This window comes from Siphateles boraxobius, unplaced genomic scaffold (genome assembly GCF_051911475.1).
Source record: "Siphateles boraxobius isolate OS27281-9 unplaced genomic scaffold, OSU_SipBor_1 15, whole genome shotgun sequence".
Classification (NCBI taxonomy): domain Eukaryota; kingdom Metazoa; phylum Chordata; class Actinopteri; order Cypriniformes; family Leuciscidae; genus Siphateles; species Siphateles boraxobius.
Genome location: NW_027508755.1, coordinates 613,391 through 637,138, shown reverse-complemented (window position 1 = coordinate 637,138; position 23,748 = coordinate 613,391). Strand labels below are relative to the sequence as shown.

The 23,748-nt window shown below is 36.8% G+C and overlaps 1 pseudogene across 1 annotated transcript; it reads left to right on the top strand.

The window, feature by feature from the left end:
• The first annotated feature begins 5,106 nt into the window (after positions 1 to 5,106).
• LOC143738557 (uncharacterized) lies at positions 5,107 to 10,664 on the top strand (annotated as a pseudogene). Its single transcript, XR_013203903.1, has 6 exons — positions 5,107 to 5,641; positions 5,806 to 5,930; positions 7,316 to 7,509; positions 8,183 to 8,330; positions 9,932 to 10,136; positions 10,283 to 10,664. The product of XR_013203903.1 is annotated as an uncharacterized LOC143738557 (transcript).
• Positions 10,665 to 23,748: the final 13,084 nt, after the last annotated feature.

Genomic DNA, 23,748 nt, shown 5'->3' with positions numbered 1-23,748 from the left:
TATGTAAGACAGACAATATCACACAGGGACAGATTCACATGTAGCGCGACTGAAAGCACAGAAGCTAATGCGCTTGTGTTTTTGGGGTGCTTTATAGTTTCCTGGTCGATGACGTCACCCGCCTATGACGTTTCATCTCTCCATTGGGCTGATTCCATACGTGCTTCATGACGCACAACGCAGGGGCGTTCCCGCAGCGTTTGACGCAGCTCGAAGTTCCCTTGAAAGGGAACTATATATCCTGATACTCTCTTTCTGATGTTAATTATTGAATCCATTGCAATATAAAAACAAAGTGCCTATGCTTTTACATGTTATTCTTCAATGCACAACTCTTGATCGTATGTGCAATGCGATGCAACAGCATCACAACAGCATTGCACATCTCTTCAATCCATTTCAGAATAAGTTAGTTCTTCAATGCATTGCAATGCATCTCTTCAATCCAGTTCGGAATGAGTTTTGTTTCTTGAATGCATTGCAATGCAACAAAGTGCCTACTGCTTTTACATGTTATTCTTCAATGCACAACACTTGATCGATGTGCAATGCGATGCAACAGCAGATTGCATTGCACATCACTTCAATTGCACTACGAAATGAGTCAGTTCATGAATGCATTGCAATGCAACAAAGTGCATATTGCTTTGCTTATATGTTATTCTTCAATGCACGACGCTTGATCGTATGTGCAATGCATTGCATTAGCAGATTGCATTGCACATATTTTCAATGCACTACGGAATGAGTTAGTTCTTGAATGCATTGCAACAAAGTGCATTTTAATTATATGTTATTCTTCACTTCACAACGCTTGATCATATGAGCAATGCAATGCAACAACAGATTGCATTGCAATCTATTTAATGCACTTCGGAATGATTTAGTTATTGAATGCATTGCAATGCAACAAAGTTCATATTACTTAATGTTATTCTTCTATGCAAAACGCTTGTGCAAAGGAAAGATTTAGTTATTGCATGCATTGGAAAGCAACAGCTCTGGGATGTTTTCTTGTGAGAACACAAATTAATGAGCTGTATGCAATGCGAAAAACAATATGTTGTGAGTTGTCTTTTCAACAGCTAATGCAATGATTATCCTTCATACACAATTGATAATGGTTAGTTCTTGAATGCAATGGAACAAAGTGCATATTGCTTATATGTTATTCTTCAATGCGCAATGCTTGTGCAATGTATGTGCAATGCATTGCATTAGCAGATTACATTGTACATATCTTCAATGCACTACGGAATGATTCAGTTCTTTAATGCATTGCAATGCAATAAAGTGCATATTGCTTATAGGGTATTCTTCAATGCACAGCGCTTGATCGTAGGTGCACTGCATTGCATTAGCAGATTGCATTGCAAATCTCCACAATGCAGTTCGGAATTAGTTAGTTGTTGAATCCATTGCAATGCAACAAAGTGCATATTTCTTATATGTTATTCTTCAATGCACAACACTTGTTCGTATGTGCAATGCATTGGATTAGGGATTGCATTGCAAATATTTTCAATGCACTACGGAATGAGTTAGTTATTGAATGCATTGCAATGCAACAAAGTGCATATTACTTTTAAGAATAACATTACTTTTAAGTCATTTGGACTTTTATGTTATTCTTCAATGCACAATGCTTGATCATATGTGCAATGCATTGCATTAGCTGATTGCATTGCACATATCTTCAATGCACTCCGAAATGAGTTGGTTCTTAAATGCATTGCAATGCAACAAAGTGCATATTACTTTTATGTTATTTTTCAATGCTTAACGCTCGATCGTAAGTGTGATCGTATGTGCATGTAAACATGTTCACGCATTGACAGTTGTCATTATACAAATGTAAATAATCTATTTATTTAAATGCATTGCAACAGCAGTTTGTATTGTACATCTCTTCAACTCAAGGAATTATTTACTTCTTGAATGCATTGCAATGAAACAAAGTGCATATGACTTTTATGTTATTCCTCAATGCACAACGCTTGATCGTAAGTGCAATGCGATGCAACAGCAGTTTGTTGAGTATCTCTTCAACGCACAACGGAATGAGTTAGTTCTTGAATGAATTGGGTCCGTGTATCTTTTGGTCATTTCATTTCCTGTTTGGAATGGAATAACGAGAAATGAAATCCAGCTCGTTTATTCGTTTTTTTGTTTAGTTTAAAAAACGAAAAATTAGATTTTGGCTCGATTTTTCGTGTATCTTTTGGTCATTTCATTTCCTGTTTGGAATGGAATAACGAGAAATGAAATCCAGCTCGTTTATTCGTTTTTTTTTGTTTAGTTTAAAAAACGAAAAATTAGATTTTGGCTCGATTTTTCATTTTTCATTTGTGGTTTACAAATCGGTTTATGGGTTCGATATTTCATTCGCACACGTGGGCGGCGCTGAAACGCCCCTTTCATCTGATTGGTCAAAACGCTCCGCCTTCATTACGAGCTTTTCTTTCTGTCAGGCAGAATAAGAGTCAGCACAAGTGCGGCACTGACAAATGCACTTTAATAAAATAATGTCTGAAACCACCACTCACTGTTAACTACGCACAATATTTGAAGCAGAAATATGTTGCTGGTCACGTAATGCGACTTGCAAGCGACCCCATTAATATGAGCCACAGACAGCTGAGATTATTTTAGCATGTATTTTCCATTGGTAAATACCGTGCAAATAGTTCCGTCTCTTTGGATCAAAGGGAAGAGGCAATAAAAATCAATAATAGGCTGAAGTGTACCATAATACATCAGTAACATTAGATGTCCGTAGATGACCTACCCATAACTGTTGCATTGGAGTTAGGGGATCGTACTGTACAGTATAAAAATCATTAAGTTCCCATAAAACATGAAAACCCAACAACCCAATCCTTGTTGTGTAAAACATCTGTTCATAATCTGTGATTACACAATTCTAATACGAGCACCGGGAGGCGTCTGGAATAACTGCAATGATCAATCCGCATTTTTAAGACAGCTAATTTTACAGTAGGCTAATATTCAGAATGTCCTTCTCATATAACGCGAACGACCGCACAAACGGCGCGCTTCCTTTGTGAAATATAACAGACCACCTTTTTAAAAAACTGTTATTTAAGATATTTGTGCATAAATGTTTGCATTCAGGTTTTTCATATAGCGAGAGCAGTCAGTCAGACAGACAGACAGACAGACAGACACGCCGTGTTTTTATAGTGCAATTTATACGCGAAAATTAGTTTTTACGTGCATAGGATACGCATGGGTTGGTTAGGGCAGGTTTAGTGGTGTGGTGGGGTGCGTGAGTACGGAGCCCGGGAAGTCACCTGTTGGAAAAAAAACAATCCGTGGCGACGGTTTTGCAATCCGTTCGCTCAGTTTATAAACTGTAGGCTACTCACGAATTCTCAAACTGTTCCCTCGGTTCAACAAATCGTGCTCACGGATTAATAAACCGTAGCCTACCCATGAGTTCCTAATCCGCGCTCTCAGATTTGTAAACCGTGCCTTCAGTTTTTGCAATCATACCCACAAATTCATAAACCGTGCCCACGCTTTTGCAATCCGTTCCCACGGGTTTGTAAACCCCCAGTCTGTGCCAACCAGGCCTCCTGTTTATGCGGGATGCATTTTATTATGTTTAAACTTAATTTTTTTTAATGGATAATTTCTTGAATTTTCTAAAAAATGACATTTAGGCTACTTGTATCTTTAAAGTCCATTTTTTTAGGAAGAAAAAGCTCATATAATAAGCAACAAAAAAAAAAACTTCACATATAAAAAAGAAATATAACACAAACACAAGGTTAGGTTATATAAAAATAAAACATTCATAAATTATTTTATGATTAACATATTACTGTCTTCATTGAACTCATATAGTTATAAACGCAAATAATATAATATAATTATTAGTAGCCTACATTTAGGTTTTACATATTTAGAAGGCGCTTTTATCCAAAAAAGGAACAAAGCAATTCGTCAAATGTCAGTCATATAATACAGGTTAGACAATAATAATACAGGGCTAAGATTATCACAAATAAACACAAGATTTTGGCGCATATCCAAGTGTGTGTGGAGCGCGCATGGCACGGAGGCGCGGGCGCGAACACTTGCATTTTACTATCAACAGTGGAAACAACTTAAAATACTCTTTCTGGTCATACAGAAAAGAATAATACAGCATTCGCAACTACTTTTATTTGTCCAAACTCACAAGAAAACGTTGTGCTTTTGAAATATACAATAAAACAATCAGCTAGGCGTGCTTTCATGATCTCCGTGAACTGGAGCGCATCTCATAAATTAACTGAAACTAAATATAGCCTACATATAAAGCTTGAAATGTTTACTTTTAACGAACAATTAAAATGGCTCGTTATTTTTTCAGACACTTTTATTATCATTAGCCTAGAAATCATATCTCTGTTCCAGAAACGGCTCTTCTCATTCAGCACTGCGGGAAAAATATTATTCCCAGGTTCTACATTGGCCTTAGAAAACCAGTAAAAATCTATTTTTATTTCCTATATTAATTTGTGAATATTTTAAATGTTTAATAAAGGGGCAAAAAGTCGGAGGGTGTATTTGGCATCTAACCTTGTGTTTTGTGTTATATTTCTTTTAATATGTGAAGTCTTTTTTGCTTATTTTATTATACTGAGCTTTTTCCTCCTAAAAACTTTAAAGATACAAGTAGCCTAAATGTCGTTTTTTAGAAAATTCAAGAAATTATCTATTTAAAAAATCAAGTTTAAACATAATGAAATGCATCCCGCACCGTTTGGGTATTAGTGTGGGGTGCGTGCATTACACGCAAATGAACTGCGTATCAAATGCACGTAAAAACTAATTTTCGCGTATAAATTACACGATAATACACAATGCATGCTATAGAGACGCATTAACGTGAAGATAGATAGATCATGAGATAGATAGATAGATAGATAGATAGATAGATAGATAGATAGATAGATAGATAGATAGATAGATAGATAGATAGATAGATAGATAGATAGATAGATAGATGGTCTATATAAATTTAGGTACATGCAACAATGCAACAAACTACAATAGCCTAAAACAGAACTGAAACCTTTAAGCCTAAACTGGAACTGCTCGTCTTCACAAAAACTACCGAAATATTGTTCATTCTGGGCAGTATGACAAGCCATGGCAAAAAGCAGGCTAATTTGTAGGCTATAGCACTTGAAAGGAAAATAAATTTACAGAGTAGCCTAAAAACAGAGTTTGTGTTGTTGAATCATATTTTTGTCCTAAACGCAATTTTTGGCGTTGTCGGGGGGAGGCGCGCTACACGCACCGTACAGTTAGAAAAAGCATTAGAAGAATATGAATATTCATTAGTCTGCTCTTCAGTTTGGCGGTCTTCTGCAGCCTGTCTGTATCTAACTTTTACTGTCTAGTCTGTATGGAGTCTACATTATTTCCCTATAAAAACACGATAGAAAGCATGATAATAAGGGAATGCTCGGATGAGTACATATCAAATTTTTTAAAATTTGAATGTGGAGTGTCAAAGGGTGCTTCAAAGGTGAGCATACGTCGATTTTGTGCTGAACATGGCATACAGAGAGAGCGTCTGCAAGATTCCCAGCTTGAGGTGGAAGTTGCAAAAGCAGTTATCGAGGTAGGTCAGTTCACACTTACATAGCAATTAAATGTAAAGTGTTATGCGTATTTGTATATTATAAAACATAATATTTAAATAAAAAGTGTCAAAACTCTGTTTTATGGTTAAAATGATCTCGTGTAGGCTACTCAGTTTGGAAGTTTTTTTCCCCCCCACAACAGACTGGGCCAACATATGGCAGAAAAATGATGAAGGGATACCTGGCTTCAAAAGGTATCAAAGCATCCGAAGTCCGCGTGGGATGTATGCTGCGAACAATCAGCCCTATCACATGGCTCGATATCATGTAGAAATTAAAGAAATTATGGATTATGTTGTTAAATTTTGGAAGTGTTTGTCTTTAATTAAACTATGTTCGTGTTATAAAGGTTAAAAGTTGTTCACTTCAATTACTGTATTACTGCAATACCAGGCTGCAGTTTCAGGACCACATTTCTAGGACCCTAGTTTTTTGTGATCACGTGACGTCATAGCCAATTCAGAAGAGACTTGATTCAAACTGGATGCCAATATGAGACCCATGGAAATTATTCACTTTTTAATATCTTTCACTGGAGTCAGCAGTCTCCAGTTATTATTTAGCTGCAAAAACAGTTAATTGTGCTTCTGGAAGTTGTAAACTGGCATTTGTTTGATTTATTGACATTATGATAAACACACTAGTTTACACTTTAAGTGTATCACACATCAGAGTACGCATGTGGTACTTTAAGTCTTGCACAGATACAGAAAATAGTCTCTTTTCAAGGAAATTGAATTTAAAACCAGAATATAGTTGCTCATACTGAAACAAATTAGGTTAAGAGTTTCTTGTTTGCATGACATTGGCTCAAATCCTTATCTTGAGCCAAATAAGATAACATTCAGTACAATCTATGTCTTTTATTTGATCAAAAATATACAAATGTTATTTCTTTTAAGGACTGGATTCACAGACATGGCTTTGTTTAAGCCAGGATTAGGCCGTAGTTCAATTAGGACATTTAAGTAGCTTTTATAAACCTGCCCAAAAAAACATTACTGTGTGCCTCTTGAGACAAAATGGCACTGACATTTGAAGATATATCAATGCAATTTCAGCTCAAACATGCATTTTAGTCTTGGACTAGCACGTACTCTACTTTGTAAGAACAAGCTATTGAATCTGGAAATGAATCAAAATAACTGAGAAAATGAGAATTATTGCAATAAATTACAAACATGGCATCTGGGGACTAATTTGATCTCACACCAATTTGCGTCAATATGATTTCGGGAAACAATCATGACTATCTAGTAGTTGATTTCTTCAATGATGAATTATACTATGGTAGTTAAGAAGCGAGTTGCATCATTGTATGGGAAACGCTCCCCTGGCCAAGCCAGCTAGATATAGAGGGTCAGCTTTAAATGTGTGGGACTACTGCTCCTTAAATAGAAAGTACATTCCTAACTTGAAAGTCTTTACCCACTGGAGTTATAAACTCTGCACACTTGGAGGTCTCCAGGCTACAGTAACAATGCGATGTCATGTAGATTTCTGTAATAGAAATTAATTAATAATTAGTAAAAAAAAATATTTAACTATAAAAACTATTTAGTAGGTAGTGTTGTTTTTCCCAGTGTTTTGCTATTATGTTAAAACAATCTAAATAATCTAAACATTTATTACTCCCCCTTTTTTTTATACAGGGATCTAGGAACTTTAATCCAATACCATACACTGCAGAATACATGGGTCACAAATTACATATGGACAAAAATGAGAAGATGGTAATGTTTGGGGTGACCCACGTGGCACCTGTGGATGGATACTCCAGAAAGATTGTCGCACATTGCACTATGCCAGTGAAAAACAACCTGACAATATATCAAAATATTTACAGGTAACTTCACATTTTTGATCTTGTTTTTTTTTGTGTTTGGGGGGGGTTACTTTAGTTGTGTAGTTCCAAATTAATTCCATACAGCTATGAGAAATGTGTGAATAATCCTAATCATAACACTAACCGCCATGAGTATGAACCACTACATGTGGCTACATGTTTTTGGGTGCAATAGTGAACTTGGCTTCAACTTGAGGAGAAAGATTCCAAAAATGAATTGGTTGTTTCAACAAGCATTAACTAATTCACCATGTGTGTGTTTTCTCAGAGGAGGCAAAGAAAAAAATGTGTATGTGAAAATAATCCATTCGATAAATTCCACCTTTAATTTTCGAGCATCAATTCTTGAGATTTATATATGGTTTTGATTAATATAACAGTAATAGCATATATTTTAATGTAAAAATAAAATTGTATTGGAGGTGTTCTTAATAGTTTATGTAATGTTTATGTAACCTGGAAAATGTCAACATTGGGTATAACTGGAACATGAATTTACCTTTTTTTTTAATAGTGAGGACTTTCCCTCATTTTAGAACACTGCTATGAATACATTTGTGTTAAGCAAAAAAACATTATACTGTCGAGCTGAGAGACAATAACTTGACTGGCTAAACAGCATTTTTTACCTTCAGTGCTTTTAGCCATAAGATGTACTTCTTGTTTCTTGCAGAAGTGCAGTGATCGAATATGGAATGTGGGACCAGGTCAGGGTGGATCATGGGAAGGAGTTTTATTTAACACTTTTTATGCAAGAGAAACTTGCACACCTTAGAAACAACAGAGAGAAGCAGCCATATTGCCAAACACCGTCAACAAACGTGAGTCTTAATTCATAAACATTGTAGGGCAACATAAACTACAGTGTCCTTTTAACATAATCTATTAAAATGTTTTATTTTGTTAACTGCACTTAGTATTGTTGTGTACTACAATACAGGAGCCTATACCATGAAGCCGGTTTAGTTGGCTAGCCATATATGTTTCACTTTAGTTTGCCAACCCTGGGTTTTAGGCATCATGAAAGTGGTTTGGCTTTTAGCAGTGTTCATTGCCATAGTAGTTTGCACTGATGTCACTCCTAAACTCAGGATCAAAGCATGTCTTGAAAGAGAAAGTTGATGAACAGCGTAATGGCACCAACAAAGCCTGGTTGGATTGTTTGGTTTTGTCAACTCAAAACTAATCCCGTAACCCTGAGTTTGTTTAACTACCATCATGGTACCATCAAATACAGTGATACTTCAGGATCACTGGAAGCTGATATGAAGATTAGGATACTTTACTGACCCTGTAGGTTAGGCAAAATGAACTAAACTTTATTCAAGTTATTTTAGCAGAATGAGAATGCTATATGTCATTGGAGTGTACATTTGGAGTGCTGTCAGTACAGAGAACAACGACAAAAATCGGTGTTGCCTACACTGTGTTATCCTCTTTTTAAAATGTGCACCCTGTTGACTAAAATGGGGCAAGTATTAAACCTGCTTTTAGCCTCTTAACATCCTTGATGTGTCATTACAAGTGCACAGCCATGACAGTGATTTTATTCAGAACACGGTGAATCTGACTGTAGTAGATGTGAAAATATGAATAAAATTGATGTTAATTCAGCCAGCTCGCATACCTGTATTTACTTCCTGTTTTAAGGAAGTAGTCGATGATTAAGTGGACTTAATGATTAAGTCCACAGTAGTCGATTGCACGCGCGATCATTGGTAACATTGGAACTTTTATTCATATCTTTCACATCTACTGCAGTCAGATTGACCGTGTTCACTCTTAATAACACCACTCACATGGCTGTGCACTTGTAATGACACATCAAGGATGTTAAGAGGCTAAAAGCAGGTTTAGAACTTGCCCCATTTAAGTCAACAGGGTGCAAATTTTAAAAAGAGGATAACATGGTGTAGGCAACATCGATTTTTGTCGTTTTTGTCTGTACTGACAGCACTCCAAATGTACAAAAAAATGAGCTCAATGTTAAAATTGGCCGGAGTTCTCCATTAAGGCGCTTACATTTTTACAATTTGAAATCAGGAAATCATTATAATGCATAAATTATGAGAAACATGAATGATTGGTTCTCCTTCACAAAAGTTTCCAGGAAGGTTTGTTAGAGGGTGAGTGGGAAATTTACAGGAAAGCGACCTGCCAGGAACAGTATTGAACACCCCAAGAGGTGTATGAATATTTTTATGCATCTTTGAAGTCTTTGAAACTATACAATTCTGCAAACTTATGCACTAACTAACCAGATTACATCTCTGTAGAAACTGACATGCTCCATACCATACTGAACCCCCTAGAAACTTTTGATGTCTATCTCTCTTAATGACTGTCTGTCTTTGCTATAAAACTTTCATAGTTTGTATCAACAAACTTAGCTGTCTTGTTTTTCTTTTCATTTATAAAACAGAATCACATTATTGAAAGAATATGGCCAGAAGTCAACAACAGAGTAAACTATCCGCTGAAAGGGGCACTCATCCAGTTAGTAGACCAGGAGGAGATTGATATGCAGGATAACCTCACACAATACTGTGTGTCTACTCTGACGTGTCAAGTGGCTCAAATTGGACTTGAACGAGTTGTGCATTCCTGGAATGCACACAGTATTCCAGGTAATTCTGAAGCAGTTGCTTTTTCGTTAAACCCAGCCTCTTCACCTTAATTGATCATTTGTTGACAGGATTTTTGTCTGCTGTGCTACTTCATAATAGGAAATGTAGGCTCGACCTGAAGCCCTAAAATCTCAATTTCCTTGTAGGGAATGGAGTTCCTGATCATCTGGCCCATGGTGGATGCCCGAAGAAAGTCTCTCCTGATGTTTTGCCTGATGCAGTGGATGCCGCAAACTGTTATGACAGAGAAGTTGGTTCTTCATTGACACGGGAGTCATCCTTTGGCAGGAATCCTTTTTTACATCTCGAAGACCAGGAAGCAGCTCAGAGGGAATTTTCCTTGCACTATCCAAACATTTGTTTGTTATTTGAAAGTGCTGTTAATTTTCAGCCTGACCATTTCAAACATGCCATTAGAAAGCTAATTGACATTGTAAGAAGTCTAAGTTCCTAATTGTAACTATAACCTATTTGGCCCATCTGCTAAGTGTATTGTTGCACCTCCAGTGATTAATTTGATATGTTAAAGGAAACCTAAGCATTTTGTTGACATTTTGTTGGGGGGGGGGGGGGGGGGGGGGGCTAAAAAGTGTGAAGATGGTATATACATTCACATTTTATATATAGAGAGTGATATTTCTTTTGGGTAGAACAGAGGGACATTTGAAACAGTAACATGCTCTTTGATTGTAGACATTTTAAAGGACGTGGTTCTCTAATCTGATGATATCAAATAAAGGTAAAAATTTCATGTCACCACCTCCATTCATTATTGAATTGCTTGCAGACATTTTATCACTAAAACTGAACTTTAATTGTTATTTAATATTTGCTCAAAATTAATTTTGTTTAAATGTGTGGAGTGATCAGAGGGACAGTTGAAACGCATCAACTGAACCCACAGTAGATTAATGTATCAGATGCTGTCAAATCACATGTGTCAATGCACTGATGGAGGTTATAACTGCATATGACACCACAATTAATAACTGAAGAAGAGTAAATGTGTGTGTTACACACTTACTAAGTGAATGTTATTATTATTATTTGTACTGCTGTACAGATTAACTGGTTTGAATTGTTCAATATTTTGGCAAAAAGTGTTAACATTTAACAATCTACCCCTATTAGTTGCAACTACCAAGGAATCATGTTCCTTTAAGGAACCCATCCCCCATCCACCCCCAACTTCGACTGGCGGCCAGTGTTTCACTTATCGTCGACATCGAAAAATTATGAAAACAAAAAAATAAATAAGTTTGGTCTCATTTTAAAGAAGACCCTTGGAAGATTGTTGCTGAAGTAAATAAATAATAATAAAAATAAATAAATAATTGTAAAAAAGTAACCCCCCCCCCCCCCAACAAAAAAAAAAGTTATATAGGTTTAAGTTAATGAAAATGATTTATGAACATTATTTTATATAAAATGCATATTTTATGAAACATGATGAACTCGTGTGCTAAAACGGCTAGAAAATCAACCCATACAACTAAACAAGTTGTGTACCAAATTAGAGGTTGATATCTCAAAAAATTAGCTTTCCATAAGATTTTGTTTGGGCGCAGTAACACATTTTCCCCATTAGATGCCAGCAAAACTCCACTGGTTATTTGCAGTTGACTTTTTCTCTCTCAACTATTACAATCACACATCCACATTTTTTTTTATAACACACATACCAACTCAGACATCCATACTTACTAACAAACCCACACAATTATTGTTGCATAATTTATCTAATTGGCCCTGAACCGCAACGTAAACATAAATAAATAAATCTAAAATTACGAGAACAAAGTCGTTTTATTTATTTAAATAAATAAATGTTTCGACTTTATTCATTTACGTTGCGAAAAGCTAGAGATTAAAGTCGAAACATTTCGAGATTAAACTCGAAACATTTCGACTCTAAAGTCTACGTATTTACGGTGTACAATATACACATTTTCCACAGACACACGGCATGGGGCAAAAGACACGTATTGACAAATACTTCAGATAGAATAATGTTTTTAATAATGTCTAAGTTTCTACTTGTTCAAAACAATCACTTGAGCTAAGTTTGTACTATTTTCGGTTTAGTTTGATAAATAAAATAATTCATTTTTGTTGTAATAACCTGTAATAAACAAATAAACTGTCATTAAAATATTATAATTTTAAAAGTAAAGATTCTGAAAGCATTGAAAAAGATCCCATAGTAATTTAATATAGATTCACAGTAGAAACAAATAAATATATTTTATTATATATGGTTAATATTCATATCACATTTTTAAATATGATGGTTTCATTCTAAATATGGTGAATTCAAAATTAAAAACCCAAATTCCAAATGGATCTATTTTAATCTAACATGTCAACAAAAGGAAAAGACGAATGGCTGTTTATTATCATGTTCATTATTGTGCCTTTCGCCCTGATGGGGTGCCTTTTACCCCAAACACCATATTTTTAATATATTCTTCCTTTATCGAATTTTTTTTGCTTCATTACCTTGAACAAAAGTGAAAAACATTAAAGACCATGAATCATGAAGAAAAATGTAAAAACATTAAATATTAAATCAAAGGCCAAATTTCCACATGCATAATCATAAGTGGTTGTAAAGAAAAGTGCTGAGTTTTTTTTTTTGTGCATGACGTGTGGGTCTCTGTATTTATTTTAGTTATTTTATTTTATTTTATTAAAGATAGTTTAATAGATACATTGTCTGTACTTCAGTGGTCATTTTTTGCATTTTATTGAAAATCAGGGTGTGATGTGTGACAAATCACCGTGTTAAGCTACCATTTATTAAGTTATTAGAATTGTGGTTATTCAACATAAACAATTTTGAAAAACAGTCTAGGAAATAAAGACTAGACATAAAAGGTGTATTTCAGTTATCACTTTTTTGTGTTTCAGGTTGGTACAGACAGTCTGTATTTAACAGACTCTGCAAATGTCGCTCTTTTTCCTATGGAAATGGAGATTTTTGCAGCTTGGACCTAACCGACAGAGGGCATTATGAGGTTCATGGCGGTGAACTTCAAGGACAAGTAACAGCTTTGAGTCAGCGTAGTTTCTCATTTTCTCAAAGGCCTTCAAGTTCACCTGTGGCAGCTTCACACAGCCACCTAGAGCTAGTACTCCAAGATCATTTCAAAGGTAACCCCTTAAAATCTTACTGCTTTATAATGTCAATATGTGAAGTCATAAAAATATAAACATTTTAACGTTATTATTCCTACTCAAATTCGATTTAAGTTGCATTTTTTGTATAATACAGAAATGTTTATTTTATAGATCCATACACATCTCTGAAATACAAGATGGACGCATGGTCTCTAGTCCAGTAGTGGTGGTGCGGTTTACAGAATCTGAAGCAAAAGTTGGCTCTGGGCAATGATGAATCTTACGTCCTTACCAACACCCAAGGAAATGAAATCTTGGACTCAGAGGGCACAACTGGTAAATAAAATCCTGTGTTTGTTAATATGGAGTTTTGCACAAAGAATATTTTTCCTTATTTTCAAAAAACAAATAAATGAATTGAAGATAAAATCTGAAACTTGAAGAAATAATAAAGGGGCAAAATTTACACTTAATTTACTGATAAACTGTATCTCAAAAATGTACTAGACAATGAGAACCCATCTTTGTTATCCTTTCTAACATGTAACAAAAACACTGAGGGGAAAATGAAAAAGCATGATTTAAAACTTTAGCATCTCATTTGTAATTCTGAGAAACTCATGCAGACAGATATTTTCAGTAGCAAATGCCATGTTTATAAAGACCAAGTTTTTAGCCTTTGATATTTTTTTTCAGATTCAGTTTCAGACTTTTTCTTTTTTTATAGTTTTTTTTTTAAAGTTTTATTTTTCTGTACTGTTTACTGGATATCTGTCTTTGTTGTTGTTTTAGGATCATCTTATTGGAGGCCAAACTCCAGAAAAGTCCATGCGGTGGAAAGTGCTGCGTTTAGACAGTGGCAGCACAGTAGGAGTCTGAGGTATTGCAGTGCAATATAATACATTTCCTGCAAATGACAAATTAGCCTTTTTTTAACAAAAAAATAAAAAACAAGTAAGGAGGGATAAGTGAAAATTATTTATATGTTAACCTTTTTTTAATAGTCGCAGAGATGCTGAAAAATCTGTCCTTCAGAACCTCAAATCGCAAATCGAGGAGTTGTTGGAGGCCTCGCATGGTTTGGAAAATGTATCCAGACAGATTCAGGAGATTGTTTCCATTACACAGGGAGCAGCACAAAGGGCAAACCTAGCAACAATTTTAAAGGAAACATTCATGTGTTTAATCTGCAGAGGTACACACACACACACACACACAAAACTGCATCTTGAAATGTCCTAACCAATCTGGACAAATCTGAACAAATCTGGTGCTAAAACAGTAGTATGGCTATTGCTCGGCTGAAATCACGTTCAATCTATTCACTGATATCAGTTGCAAGTGTGTGGCCCCTATAGACCGGGTTTTTGAACTAACTGCCAAAGGTTGTATAATTTTTAGCCATGATTTAGCTATAATTAATGTGATTTGACTTACTGTTTTCCAAAACATAATCATGGTTATTATTTGGCACCAGCTGCAGTTAATGTTGACTTTTTTTTATTTTTCAAGCTATCATTGAAGAACCTGTGTTCACCTCGTGCTGCAGGAGTGTGGTGGGGTGCAAGGTCTGCATTAACCAATGGATGGAGAACTCAAGGCAGTGCCCTAAATGCAGATCTGAAGATATTGTCATCACAGAGGTTGCAGGCCTATCCAATGTGCTTGAAGTCACTAAAAGTTTTGTCTAAAAAACTTGTCTAGTTTGTCTAGTTTTCATTTTTTTCTCCACTTCCTGCAGTAGGCTAATATTTGTTCAGTTAGTAAGGTTCAAGCAGGGTGTGTGATAAAGACATAATCAAAAGTTTAAAAACATTGCAGTTTTGTTTGCATGTGTTGTTGTGAGAACAGAATAAAGTTTTTGCAGATTCCATTTTCCATTGTACTGACTTCCCTACAAATCTGCATGCAAACACCCAGCACATTCATTTATAGATTTAACACCCAATCCTGACACTGGAGCATCATGTTCTGCAGAGTTCAGCTCCAACCAGTTCCAACACACTTTCCTGAACATTTCTAGATATTCTGAAGACCTTGCTTAGCTGGTTCAGGTGTGTTTAACTAGCCTAGCAAAACTTTGCAGGACATTTGCTGTGACATTAGCTTGTTACATTAATTGAGTGTGATTTATCAACAGCTAGTACATTTTAAAATATAGAGCACATGACAAATAATAGTTCCGGATGGACAAACAATAAATGCAAAAAACAGTGTTATTAACAATATCTTAAAAGAAACTAGAGAGTGGCAAACTTTGAAGTAGGGTACAAGTTTTAATTAGTTGTAGCTTGAAGTGTAAAGATTGTTCTCATACACAGATATGGCCTATTTATGAATGGAATTCATACTTTTATTTGTCATTTAAACTGATGCAAACAGGGAAAGAGAGTAGAAAAAACGTATTATCATGTCGCCCCCTCTAGTGGACAGCGTTAAGTATTACGGCCTTTGCTCAGATAACGCAAGTCAGTGGGATTTTTTTTTCTCGGAAAGTAAGTCTGACCAGTTTGAAAAGATATAAGCGAGTCAGACCAGTCTGAAGGTCTGAGCTGAGTTTGGGGAAGCATTACAGTCCTAGGCGTAGTCAATTTCTCATGATAATAGTAATGTTTAAATATATGGCTTTCTCAAGCCAACATAATAAAGAAAACTCAGAGAAACATCGACCAATTCTGTATGTAATTTTTTTTTACTTCGTTTTATAATAAAAACTAATAACATTTTAAATGTATGCCGTCAATCGACATGATTTTAATCAATCCCAAACCCTGCTAATTTCAGTATTAATGTACCTTCACTGATTCTTGCTTCTCTCTTTCTGTCTCTTTCTTTTCATGTGAGTAGGCTACACATGCTTACATTCATAAATATAATCTTTATTTCTATTCAATTTTTGCCTTTTGATGTAAATAAAATAGGCTACGAGAGTGGTAAATGTTACTGATATATTATGGTACAGTTCAGCCTATTATTGATTTTTATTGCCTCTTCCCTTTGATCCAAAGAGACGGAACTATTTGCACGGTATTTACCAATGGAAAATACATGCTAAAATAATCTCAGCTGTCTGTGGCTCATATTAATGGGGTCGCTTGCAAGTCGCATTACGTGACCAGCAACATATTTCTGCTTCAAATATTGTGCGTAGTTAACAGTGAGTGGTGGTTTCAGACATTATTTTATTAAAGTGCATTTGTCAGTGCCGCACTTGTGCTGACTCTTATTCTGCCTGACAGAAAGAGAAGCTCGCAATGAAGGCGGAGCGTTTTGACCAATCAGATGAAAGGGGCGTTTCAGCGCCGCCCACGTGTGTGAATGAAATATCGAACCCATAAACCGATTTGTAAACCACAAATGAAAAATGAAAAATCGAGCCAAAATCTAATTTTTCGTTTTTTAAACTAAACAAAAAAAACGAATAAACGAGCTGGATTTCATTTCTCGTTATTCCATTCCAAACAGGAAATGAAATAACCAAAATATACACGGACCGAATTGCTATATAACAATGTTCACATGACTTTTATGTTATTCCTAAATGCACAATGTCCGTGTACGTTTATTCGCCCGAAAACGTTCATTCGTTTTTCGATTTAATATTGAAAGTAGAAAAATGAGAAAACGGCTCATTTATTCATTTTTCTTTTTTTTTAAAAAAATAAAAAAACGAGAATTCGGTTTGATTTTATATTTGTATGTTCATGGATAGTAAATGGATAAATGGCTTGAATATTCGATTTCCACGTGTGGGCGGGCATGAAACGCCCCTTTCCGCTGATTTGTCAACCAAAGATCAACCCGTGCCGCTTTCAGTTCTTCCACATTTCCGTGCAGAATAACAGACCGCCGCTGCTGGACGGATTCTTAAAGTGTTGATTACAAATAAACTCTCTCTCATCCAACAACCGGACTAATTCTTTGACACAAATCGCGCTGGGCAGGGCCCAGAAAGGGTTTTCTTCTCTATAGGCATGGATTCGACAACCTACACTAGAGAAGTATTAGTTGATTATTTCAGCTAATTATGTAGATTATCTCGCATCTGCACCCACATGACCCATCATTAGCCTACTTCAAAGCTGGGTGACCCACTGGACAGCGCGCAGATGCAGTTACATTGTAGCGAAGCGCAGACCAATATGCAAGTGTAAATATGCAGCAGTCATAACTATTATTTTAGACTGCGCACTGAGTTTTGGACAGGGGATGAAGCTGAAATATGATATATATGAAAAGATATAAATTACATTTTGGTTGTTATTCTATTAGTTTTTTTGTTGTTGTTTGATTGTATAGCTTTCATAGCTAAAAGCCTATAATATTTTTTTTTTACCTTTATAAGGGCAATTAGGTATTCTAATGCTTTTAAAATATATTTGTCATCTTTTATGAAAAATTCGTAAATTTAATCGACAAATTCAATTTTTATTTTGCAATAGCATTAATTAATTTGATTTCGGCTTCATCCCTTTTTCAAAACTCAGCGTGCTGTCTAAAATAAAACTTATGACTGCTGCATATTTACAATTAGGCTACACTCGATACTGATGCGCTCCGCAGCACAAGTCTATTTGATGTGATATTTACATCTGGAAGACGTATTTTTAAGAGTGTTTGCTCATCTGCAATACGTCTATAGGACGTTTCCTGTCAGATGTCAAATAGACTTTTAGAAGATGTCTTTAAGATGTAATGATTTAGAATGCATGTTAAACTGACATCTTCTAAACCTCTATTTGACATCTGACAGACGTATTGCAGATGAGCAAACACTCTTAAAAATACGTCTTCCAGATGTAAACATCACATCAAATAGACTTGTGCTATCTGGGCTACAATGTACTAAATAAAACCAGTGGTGTGCCAAAGAAGTAGGCTGATGGGTACATTAATATTTATTTCTCTGGCACGTAGAGAAGAAACCCCTTTCTAGTCCCTGGCCAGCGCGATTTGTGTCCAAGAATCCGTCCAGCAGCAGAGGACTGTTATTCTGCACGGAAATGTGGAAGAACTGAATGCGGCAATTTTGGTTGACCAATCAGCGGAAAGGGGCGTTTCATGCCCGCCCACACGTGGAAATCGAATATTCAAGGTCAGGGGATCTCTGGATAATCCGTAATTCGTTTGTAATTATAAAACGAAAATACCTTTTTTCTGTTTTTTGTTTCAAAACGAAAAACCAAATAACCGTTTTTGGTGTCATAATCAAAAAACGAAAAAACAATTAAAAACGGCCCGTTTTACGTTTTTGGCGATCATTTTATCGTTATTCCTTTTTGAACAAAGAATGAAGAGAGTCTTGGAACTTCAGTCAATTCGTTTCTTCGTTTATAAACCAAAAACGGAAGTCACGTGGTCTATTCCTTTTTTGGAAGCGAAAGTAACCGGTAACACTTTCAAAATAAGTAACTAGAGTTAGCGAGGTGATTGTAGACTAAAACTGAACTAATATAACGTTTTTTAGTACAACTAAAGTAGCACTGGGTGTGAAAAAACAACAACACTTTAGTTAACTGAAATAAAAATTATAACTAATAAAATAATAACTCTGGCTGTTAGGGAGAATTAAACATTTGTAAGACCATTGGTGACCTGTAACTTCAGATTAAGACAAGTGAACTCATTTTATATGTATCTTAGGATAGCAGGTAGCCTTTTTATTTATAAGTTACTATTATTTAATTCACATTTTAGTTTTGTAACATATTTATAGCCCTTCTTGCTATGTGGAAGCTCAACCAGCAGAGGTCACCCTTCTGTGCACCAACTCTTTCTGTGGCGACAACAGGCAACAAGGGTTTGACCTTTTGACTTGTGTTTATATCAAAGAGAAGGCAAGCACTGCTACCAACAGAAGCTAATCACTGAGTTTGAAGGGTGTGCAGAACTTCACCTGCCTTCCAGCTCCTCTTTCTATGGCACTATGGCTGCTAAAAACTCTCAGCTTCCACCATCTACTGTTACCCCTTCTGTGTCAAAACAAAACTCTTCCAAAACAAATCTATAAAGTTGTATACTTTTTATTTTCCTTTGCATTTTTCTCCAGTGTAATTGTAATTTCAAAACTTAATCCCGAATTGTGTCCCTTACTGCCGTCCCTACAATATCGGGCAGCTGGACTCATTAACTAGCCATTGTTGAATGCAGCGTTGGCATCCAATAACACTGCGGCAGCATGAGGTCGTCGTGGGGTTCCTCATGGCATCTGCAAGATTCATAATAATAGAAGAACAATGTGATCACTGTGCTGTCCTCATACAGAAAACACAAAACGTACTCGGTTACTAACGTAACCTCGGTTCTCTCTAGAGAGGGAACGAGTACTGCGTAATATCTTACGCTATGGGGAAAACCTCTTTTCCACGAGATATTGAAGCCAAAAATTATCCTTTAATTTTGATTAATGTAAAACGCTGTGCGGCAGCGTGCAGACATAGGCAAGACGGCTCGCACGCCTATTGGCTGCCCTACGGCAACAGCAGCAAGCCTATCGAGAGAGGCCCTGCGTGACGTGACATCCAATGGGGATGCTTCGCGCCCATTTCGTCGCGTCCCGCCAGAATAGGCGTGGCCTTGGCCTATAAATACGCTCGACAGGCTGATACAAACTGGTTTTCATCGCTGAAGCGAACCAGCGCTGTTGTATGCACGGCAAGATACGCAGTACTCGTTCCCTCTCTAGAGAGAACCGAGGTTACGTTCGGTGCCCCGTGGCCGATACCGGTGAGGAGAGACCTCCTCTCTCAGGCAAAGGGCTCGATTTGGAATCCTCGCCCGGAGTTATGGTCCCTACATGTGTGGGCCATCAACGGGTACCCGCTAACCTCCCGGAGGGAGTGTTAAACACGATCACGCAGTCTAGGGCCCCGTCTACTAGACGGCTCTACTCCTCGAAATGGTCAGTGTTCTCCTCCTGGTGTCAAGCTCAGGGCTTTTCACCCGTAGACTGCGGGGTTACGGAAGTGCTCTCCTTCCTTCAGGAGCTGCTGGATAAGGGTAGAACCCCGTCCACGCTCAAAGTATACGTGGCGGCCATAACGGCGTTTGCAAAACCGACGTCTGGCCAGTCACTGGGGGAAAACGACCTCGTCGTGCGATTCCTCAGGGGAGCTCGGAGGCTGAATCCTTCCAGACCTCCCTCAGTCCCTATGTGGGACCTTTCTACGGTTCTGGAAGCCCTGAAAGGTGCCCCATTCGAGCCAATCCATTTGTCAGACATGAAGCACCTGTCTTTCAAAACGGTATTTCTTGTGGCTCTTGCTTCAATGAAGCGCGTGGGGGACTTACAAGCGCTTTCAGTAAGCGCGTCCTGTATGGAGTTTGGGCCTAATGACTCAAAAGTCATACTCAAACCAAGGCACGGGTACGGCCGGGACACCAGAAAATACACTCTTTATTGGATTTATCTGGGTCGCCGTAAAAATGGCGTTAATGTGCAGGCAAGCGGGCTGTGGTACCGGCTTGTTTACTGCGAAATACACTGGAACAGTCACATTGTTTGGAACTGAACGAGCGAGAGGTTTCGGTGGAGTCTGGCCGCGGCGAGACTTAAACACCGTGGGTCTTAGCTGACTGTATGTGTGTTGGTTTTGTTTTACAGAAAACGTGGCACATGCAGTGTGTAGTGTTTGTGGGCACTGGGTTGTGGGCACATTCACTACATTTAATGCACAATTGACATGAGTCGATTTCATATGTGCGAGCCCTGCACTGTGGCGGGCTGTGTTTGTGTGTAGAAATGAACACTGGGCTGTGGGCATTTTTATTACACTCATAACACCATCGGCTGTGGCCGGAATACCAGACAATACATTGCTTATATGATTTTTCTAGGTCGCCGTGGAAACGGCATTTGTGTGCAGGCAAGCGGGCCATGGTACGGCTTGTTTACTGCGAAATACACTGGAACAGTCACATTTTCTTGGAACTGAACGAGCGAAAAGTATCAGTGCAAGTCTGGCCGCGGCGAGACTAAATTTTATCTGCTGCGAGAGCTGGGATCAAACACAGGTCTCCCGTGCAATGGCTGTAGGTTTCGCCACTGAACCACAGGGGGAAACAACACTACATACCTATTGTGTGTAGGTATGTAGACCTACACACAATAGGTCTACATAACTAACCAGAACTACAAGCTGCATAACAAATATTTCATCTACTTAACTAACATAATAAGTAGGCTATATTACACTGGAGAAAAATGCAAAAGAAAAAGAAAAAGTATACAACTTTATAGATTTGTTTTGGAAGAGTTTTGTTTTGACACAGAAGGGGTAACAGTAGATGGTGGAAGCTGAGAGTTTTTAGCAGCCATAGTGCCATAGAAAGAGGAGCTGGAAGGCAGGTGAAGTTCTGCACACCCTTCAAACTCAGTGATTAGCTTCTGTTGGTAGCAGTGCTTGCCTTCTCTTCTCTTGATATAAACACAAGTCAAAAGGTCAAACGCTTGTTGCCTGTTGTCCCACAGAAAGAGTCGGTGCACAGAAGGGGGTAGAGTGACCTCTGCTGGTTGAGCTTCCACATAGCAAGAAGGGCTATAAATATGTTACAAAACTAAAATGTGAATTAAATAATAGAAACTTATAAATAAATAGGCTACCTGCTATCCTAAGCTACATATAAAATGAGTTCACTTGTCTTAATCTGAAGTTGCAGGTCACCAATGGTCTTACAAATGTTTAATTCTCCCTAACAGCCAGAGTTATTATTTTATTATTTTAAATTTTTATTTCAGTTAACTAAAGTGTTTTTTTCACACCCAGTGCTACTTTAGTTTTACTAAAAAACGTTATATTAGTTCAGTTTTAGTCTACAATCACCTCGCTAACTATAGTTAGCCTACTTTTATTTTGAAAGTGTTACCAGTTACTTTCGCTTCCAAAAAAGGAATATACCACGTGACTTCCGTTTTTGGTTTATAAACGAAAAACAAATTGACTGAAGTTCAAAGACACTCTTCATTCTTTGTTCAAAAAGGAATAACGATAAAATGATCGCCAAAAACGAAAAACGGGCCGTTTTTAATTGGTTTTTCGTTTTTTGATTCCTACACCAAAAACGGTTATTTGGTTTTTCGTTTTGAAACAAAAAACAGAAAAACGGTATTTTCGTTTTGTAATTGCAAACGAATTACGGATTATCCAGAGATCCCCTGACCCCAAAAACGGTTATTTGGTTTTTATTTTTGAAATAAAAAACAGAAAAACGGTATTTTCGTTTTATAATTACAAACGAATTACGGATTATCCAGAGATCCCCTGTCAATGGTCCGTGTAGGTCCGTCGGCTCCATTTTTCATTTTTCGTTTGTGGTTTACTGATCAGTTTATGGGTTCGATATTTCATTTCTCACACGTGGGCGGCGCTGACACGGCCCTTTCATCTGATTGGTCAAACCGCTCCTCCTTCAGGCAGAATAAGAGTCAGTACGAGTGTGGTACTGACAAATGCACTAAAATAATGTCCGAAACCACCACTCACTGTTAACTACGCACAATATTTGAAGCAAAAATATGTTGCTGGTCACGCAATTCGTGCTGCTGCGACTTGCAAGCGACCCCTTTAATGTGAACCAGTAGGCTATAGGACAGATTATTTTAGCATGATGTATTTCCCATTAAGAAATACAGTGCAAATAGTTCCGTCTCTTTGGATAAAAGGGAAGTTGAAATAAAAATCAATAATTGGCTGAACTGTACCATGATAATAATATGTCCGTAACATTTCTCGTCTTTTATTTATCAAAAGGCAGGTAGACGTGTGACACATACATGATTTTGAAAATTGAATAGAAATAAAGTTTATATTTATGAATGTAAACATGTGTAGCCTACTCAGTTACCATGAAAAGAAAGAGACAGAAAAGAGAGAAGCTAGAATCAGTGAACGTACATTAATATTGATGAAATTAGCAGGGTTTGGGATTAATTAAAATCATGTCGGTTTAAGAGCACGACAAAATGTTATTAGTTTTATTATAAAACGAATACAATTTTATTATATACTGAATTGGTCGATGTTTCTCTGAGTCTTCTTTAGCCTATTATGTTGGCTTGAGAAAGCCATCATATAAAACATTATTAGTATTTATTTATTATTATTATGAGAAATTGTCTCCGCCTAGAACTTTAATGCTTCACCAAACTCGTCTCAGACCTTCAGACTGCTCATCTTTTCAGATTTACTTTCCCAAAAAATCCCATTGATTTGCGAAATCTGAGCAATGAAGCCCGTAATACTTAACGCTGTCCACTAAAGGGGGCAACAGGATGTCTTTTCTACTCTCTTTCCCTGTTTGCATCAGTTTAAATGACAAATAAATGCATGACTTTCATTCATAAATAGGCAATAGTGCACAATAGTGCATTTTTTTGCCCTTTGAACATGTTTTTAGCAAATTATCCTGCAACTTTAACTTTTTATTGATCCTTTTTAATAATCTCTTTCTTATGTTCTCCTTGTTGTACATTCTCAAAGACTTCTTCTGATGA